This window comes from Petromyzon marinus, chromosome 68 (genome assembly GCF_048934315.1).
Source record: "Petromyzon marinus isolate PM22_M1 ecotype Great Lakes invasive population chromosome 68, UKy_Petmar_22M1.pri1.0, whole genome shotgun sequence".
In the NCBI taxonomy this organism is placed as follows: Eukaryota; Metazoa; Chordata; class Hyperoartia; order Petromyzontiformes; family Petromyzontidae; genus Petromyzon; species Petromyzon marinus.
Window position 1 is genome coordinate 40,182 of NC_133734.1, and position 6,443 is coordinate 46,624.

A 6,443-nucleotide genomic window follows, 5' to 3' on the forward strand; every position below is an offset into this window, starting at 1 on the left:
TATTGTGTCTTCAGGGCTACAAGTTGACTGGATAAATACTTAAGTTCGTTCATAGCTTGAAAAACGTTTCGACTACCTCATCCAAAAGCTAGGCCCCTCATTCTGCCTAGTTATGTTACTGGGGGCACAACCTGAATAGAATATTCAAACCCGCTTGACTGTGCAAACTCTTGTAAGTGACCGTGTCTGTAATACCTGTGATTTTTAATCACCAGAACTGTGACTTTTATGTTTGGTAATTTACTAATGTTCAATTTCTCTTGTTTTTGTATCAAGAAAGGGGGGCTCTTACTGAAGGTAAGTTACGTAAAAAAATATTTTCTTCAAGAGCATTAAAATGTCATCACTCATTTATAAATCTTGGAACTGGGAGGGTTAAACTTTTTTCGTGACTCAATCAGAGACTCCTTTAGCAATGCTTGCTGTGCATGCACAGTGCTTTAACTTTGAAATGCGACATTACAATTTTTACATATTTTGAAAGTATAAATATTTATACAGTAGCTGTTCGGTAACTTGAATATTTCAATGTATGATTACATTTCAACGACACATTAAATCAACACTGAAATTAAACTACTCTCTGCTAACAATATAAATTATCTATTTTCCTATTTTTTTACTTATACGTTTTTTAATTGTAGTTTAAACAGTACGTGTTGCCCGTTTTGATTAAAGAAGCCACGCATCGATCTTTGTTACATTGTTACAGTACCCGATGTAAGGTCAGTATCCTTATTCAGTCACGTCTGCTGGCTATTGTGCTCCGTTGTGATGGATATGCAGTGAATTATTGGAAAAATAGAAAGCAACATCGTGCACACGATTGAAATCCATAACAATTTGTAACACGTATCTGTTCTCAGAAGTATGTTTCCCCAAATGAATATATCTAACTGGCTATGACTTATATTAGAAATGCGAAAGATATCAAAGAATTTGGACCAAAAACTTGAACGTTGATTAAGAATCATGGCCTTGCGCGTCCTTGGAGTTACATTGAAAGACATAGACACGTGTCGATTTATCAACATACGCAGATGAAAGACGCCTCCCTGACTAAACCAAGTAACTTATGTCAGGCAGGACTCGTCACGAGAAGAGATGATGACCAATTATAATTTTCAGACGTTTGATGTAATGGCAGCCAGAGGAGGGAACGTACCCAAGAGGACGACTTCTGTGGGGAAGGAGTGCTAAAATCAGCCTGTGTGCAGGACACGAGCGAGATGGCAGCGTCTGCAGGAGGGCTTGCCCATAAACAAGATCCCGTAGGTTCGATGCCGAGCCTGGAAGCCTGTATATTTGGAGTGTACATTTTCTCCCTGTGATCGCGTGGATTTTTCTCGGGGTCCTCCAATTCCCTCCTCCACATGTAGAATCAACATTCGTTTACAGTATTTTGCTGCTATAAATGTCCGCGTGATTAGATACTTCGGTGAGCTATCATGTGGCCAGGCCACTTCTGAAACAAAGCTTGATAGGTTAGTAGGATTTAACTGGTAAAATAAAAATAGTTTCTATTTTTTTTATAGTATTGATCATGGCTGATGGTGATTAATAACCTCAGTTTCTAAATTGCACAACAAGAGATGTAGATGTAGTGGCTTAATTTATTTACCTTTAAAATAATGAAAATCCTCCAAAACTTGTATCTGAAAAAGACGAATATTGTTAACAAGTACTGTTCTGACTACGATGTACATGATCTGAGCACATCCATTCAGACTGTGAACCTTGGCTCATGCATCCAGTTGAAACCTAGGGCCATCATCTGGAATTCTCAGAATTTATTTGGCGCGATCTTCACCAGAGTGGTGTTGTGAAGGATCAATCACAGTGTAAAATGTATAATACTAACAAAATCCAACAGTCATTAGCTGACTAGACCCATAACAAACAACTTCCATAATAAACAGTAACACTTATATTAAGCCCACACTAGCAATACCTCAACACTGTAGCTAGTGTACAGTTGAGACTGAGCTGAAATATCACTGTCCATGCGTTATAATAAAGGGCTTTGGAGAGAGGCAGACTTCATCGTCCTCGCTCCAGAGAGCCCTGGACTCATCCTCAGAGATGATGCGAGGGAACTATTTTAAGCACGTTTCCATCAGTTATCAACATTAAATTAGCTGGTCATTCAATGGAATTTACAAGTACTCTTATGTCACCTACACCAGTAACAGTAATTACTCACAACTATTGTGTCTCCAAGGCTACAAGTTGACTGGATCAATACTTAAGAGATTTAAAACGTGCCGACTCCCTCATTAGAAAGATGGGCCCGTCAATCCGCCTGGTTCTGTTACCAGGGACCCGTCAATCTGAATAGAACATTCAAACCTGCTTGACTATGCAAACTATTGTTAATGACCGTGTCTGATATACCTGTTAATTAGAATCAGCAGAACTATTACTTTTGTTTGTTAAATAACAAATATTTAACTTCTTTTGTTTTTAGATTCAAAAAGAATGGCTCTTTTACGCGGTACGTTCTGTCCACAAATGTGTTTTCATTTGCATTAAAATGTCCATTTAGAAATCTTTGAATGTGGGGCTGAAACTGTTTATTGAAATTCAATCACATGGGCACGAGATAAAATAATAACAATCATGAGCGGATATGCTGTTTTGGATGAAGGCATCATGTGCATTATATTTTCGGCTGTTTTTTACTCAATGATTACCTAAACTATAACATGAATGACTTTACTATTTCTACAACCACTAGGCAATAACCACACGGGGTCCAAACGGATCTATTTGATCATTTAGACAAAACATTATTCACGTATTTAAATCACAGTCGATGAATCATGATATATCTTGATTTGCAAGACAAATAGACACAGACGTTCGATCGAAGCTGGAAGAGCGTAACGCGCTTGTAAGTTCTTTGCTGCCGGTGGGCAGCCCAAGATGGGATCTGCAATAGCGGGAAATAAAAGAGGACAATACTCAGATAAATTAACCACTGCAGTGTATTACCATATGTTCTCCATGATTCACTGCATGTAGCATGCCCTGTGCTAAACTACTCTTTGTTTTTTTCGGTAAAGTCATGTATAAATAAGAAATAATAAAATAACATGATAGCGTACGACGTTTTCGTTGCAACACAAGCAGCCATCATCAGGTACAGAAGAGCTAAATTTATGAGAGAGGGGAACCATATAACCTCAGATGTATATACAGACACCCAAGTAGGTGGAACTGACTCATAAATTTAGCTCTTCTGTACCTGATGATGGCTGCTTGTGTTGCAACCGATACGTCGTACGCTATTATGTTATTTTATTATTTATACGTGACTTTACCGACAAAACCAAAGAGGAATTCCTGCAGTCACGAAAGCTTCAAATCAAACCTGTGCTAAACTGTTTGGTAATTGTGTCGATGTGTTTTTTTTATGTCAGAGCAAGACCGCGCATTACTATCTGCTGGTAAGTTTTCCATGTACGCTATGGCTGAGAAGTTAATAACAGATAATCTATTTTTCTCTACAGAGCAGGGCGTCTTACATAACGAGCTTCGCTATGCTCTGGGCAGTAAATTCAGAATTTTCATTCGTGGTATTTAAAATACAGAGTAATGTGAAAGTTTATGTATTACAAATTGTGTGCTATCAATTGCTACAACATTCATAATTTCGTTAATCTTGTTGGTTTTATGCATTTTTCTTCGAAGTAATCACTGTCAAGCTTTATTATAAGCACTTCGTGGTCATTAAATGTTAATGCTATTAGATGAAGAGCGCCTCAAGAATTATACAGGTACAGTGAGGGAAAAAGTATTTGGTCCCCTGCTGATGTTGTACGGTTGCCCACTGACAAAGAAATGATCAGTCTATAATTTTAATGGTAGGTTTATTTGAACAGTGAGAGACAGAATAACAACAAAAAAATCCAGAAAAACGCATGTCAAAAATGTTATAAATTGATTTGCATTTTAATGAAGGAAATAGGTATTTGACCCCCTCTCAATGAGAAAGATGTCTGGCTCCCAGGTGTCTTTTATACAGATAACGAGCTGAGATTAGGAGCACACTCTTAATGGGAGTGCTCCTAATCTCAGCTTGTTACTTGTCTTAAAGACACCTGTCCACAGAAGCAATCAATCAATCAGATTCCAAACTCTCCACCAGGACCAAGACCAAAGAGCTCTCCAAGGATGTCAGGGACAAGATTGTAGACCTACACAAGGCTGGAATGGGCTACAAGACCATTGCCAAGCAGCTTGGTGGGAAGGTGACAACAATTGGTGCGATTATTCGCAAATGGAAGAAACACAAAAGAACTGTCAATCTCCATCGGCCTGGGGCTCCATGCAAGATCTCACTTCGTGGAGTTGCAATGATCATGAGAACGGTGAGGAATCAGCCCATAACTACACGGGAGGATCTTGTCAATGCTCTCAAGGCAGCTGGGACCATAGTCACCAAGAAAACAATTGGTAACACACTACGCCATGAAGGACTGAAATCCTGCAGCGCCCGCAAGGTCCCCGTTCTCAAGAAAGCACATATACATGCCCGTCTGAAGTTTGCCAATGAACATTTGCATGATTCAGAGGACAACTGGGTGAAAGTGTTGTGGTCAGATGAGACCAAAATGGAGCTCTTTGGCATCAACTCAACTCGCCGTGTTTGGAGGAGGAGGAATTATTCCTATGACCCCAAGAACACCATCCCCACCGTCAAACATGGAGGTGGAAACATTATGCTTTGTGGGTGTTTTTCTGCTAAGGGAACAGGACAACTTCACCACATCAAAGGGACGATGGACGGGGCCATGTACCGCCAAATCTTGACTGAGAACCTCCTTCCCTCAGCCAGGGCATTGAAAATGGATCGTGGATGGGTATTCCAGCATGACAATGACCCAAAACACACGGCCAAGGCAACAAAGGAGTGGCTCAAGATGAAGAACATTAAGGTCCTGGAGTGGCCTAGCCAGTCTCTAGACCTTAATCCCATAGACAATCTGTGGAGGGAGCTGAAGGTTCGAGTTGCCAAACGTCAGCATCTAAACCTTAATGACTTGGAGAAGATTTGCAAAGAGGAGTGGGACAAAATCCCTCCTGAGATGTGTGCAAACGTGGTGGCCAACTACAAGAAACGTCTGACCTCTGTGATTTCCAAAAAGGGTTTTGCCACCAAGTACTTAGTTTTGTTTTGCAGAGGGGTCAAATACTTATTTCCCTCATTAAAATGCAAATAAATTCATAAAATTTTTGACATGCGTTTTTCTGAATTTTTTTGTTGTTATTCTGTCTCTCACTGTTCAAATAAACCTACCATTAAAATTATAGACGGATCATTTCTTTGTCAGTGGCCAAACATACATAATCAGCAGGGGATCAAATACGTTTTTCCCCTCACTGTAAGTTATCTATGCGCATGATCCCACAAAGCACATTCCAAATTGTGTCTGTCACACATTGAAATAGGTCACCTAGTGTGACATCTCCACGGCTACGGCCTCTCTTGCTGAGCAACACACCGTACAGTATTTGTCTCAACCCTCACTTTGGTGACAAAAGTGCAGTAATTCCTACATCTGCATGTGTGTATTAATGAAAATATTATTAATTCAATGATGTACATTTCCAAGCTCTTTTTGTCAAGGTCTTAATAAAAAAAAAGTGTGTGCTGGTTATGTTACCAGGGACCCGTCAATCTGAATAGACCATTCAAACCTGCTTGACTGTGCAAACTATTGTTAATGACCGTGTCAGATATACCTGTTATTTAGAATCAGCAGAACTATTACTTTTATGTTTGTTAATTAACAAATATTTCATTTCTTTTGTTTTTAGATTTTAAAAGAATGACTCTTTTACGAGGTACGTTCTGTCCACAAATATTTTTTTCATTTGCATTGAAATGTTATCGCCCATTTAGAAATCTTTGAATGTGGGGCTGAAACTGTTTTTGAAATTCAATCACATGGGCTCGAGATAAAATAATAACAATCATGAGCGGATATGCTGCTTTGGATGAAGGCATCCTGTGCATTATATTTTCGGCTGTTTTTTACTCAATAATTACCTAAACTATAACATGAATGACTTTACTATTTCTACAACCACTAGGCAATAACCACACGGGGTCCAAACGGATCTATTTGATCATTTAGACAAAACATTATTCATGTATTTAAATCACAGTCGACGAATCATGATATACCTTGATTTGCAAGACAAATAGACACAGACGTTCGATGGAAGCTGGAAGAGCCTGATGGGCTGTGAAGTTCTTTGCTGCCGGTGGGCAGCCCACTGCAGTGTATTACCATATGTTCTCAATGATTCACTGCATGTAGCATGCCCTGTCCTAAACTGTTTGGTAATTGTGTCGATGTGTTTGTTTTAATGTCAGAGCAAGACCGCGCCTTACTGTCTGCTGGTAAGTTTTCCATGTACGTTGTTTCTGAGAA

At 39.3% G+C, this 6,443-nt stretch overlaps 1 long non-coding RNA gene across 1 annotated transcript; it reads left to right on the forward strand.

Moving 5' to 3' along the window:
• The first annotated feature begins 1,769 nt into the window (after positions 1 to 1,769).
• LOC142906669 (uncharacterized) lies at positions 1,770 to 5,842 on the forward strand. Its single transcript, XR_012930437.1, has 3 exons — positions 1,770 to 2,494; positions 3,423 to 3,449; positions 5,824 to 5,842. It is a non-coding gene; the product is annotated as an uncharacterized LOC142906669 (long non-coding RNA).
• Positions 5,843 to 6,443: the final 601 nt, after the last annotated feature.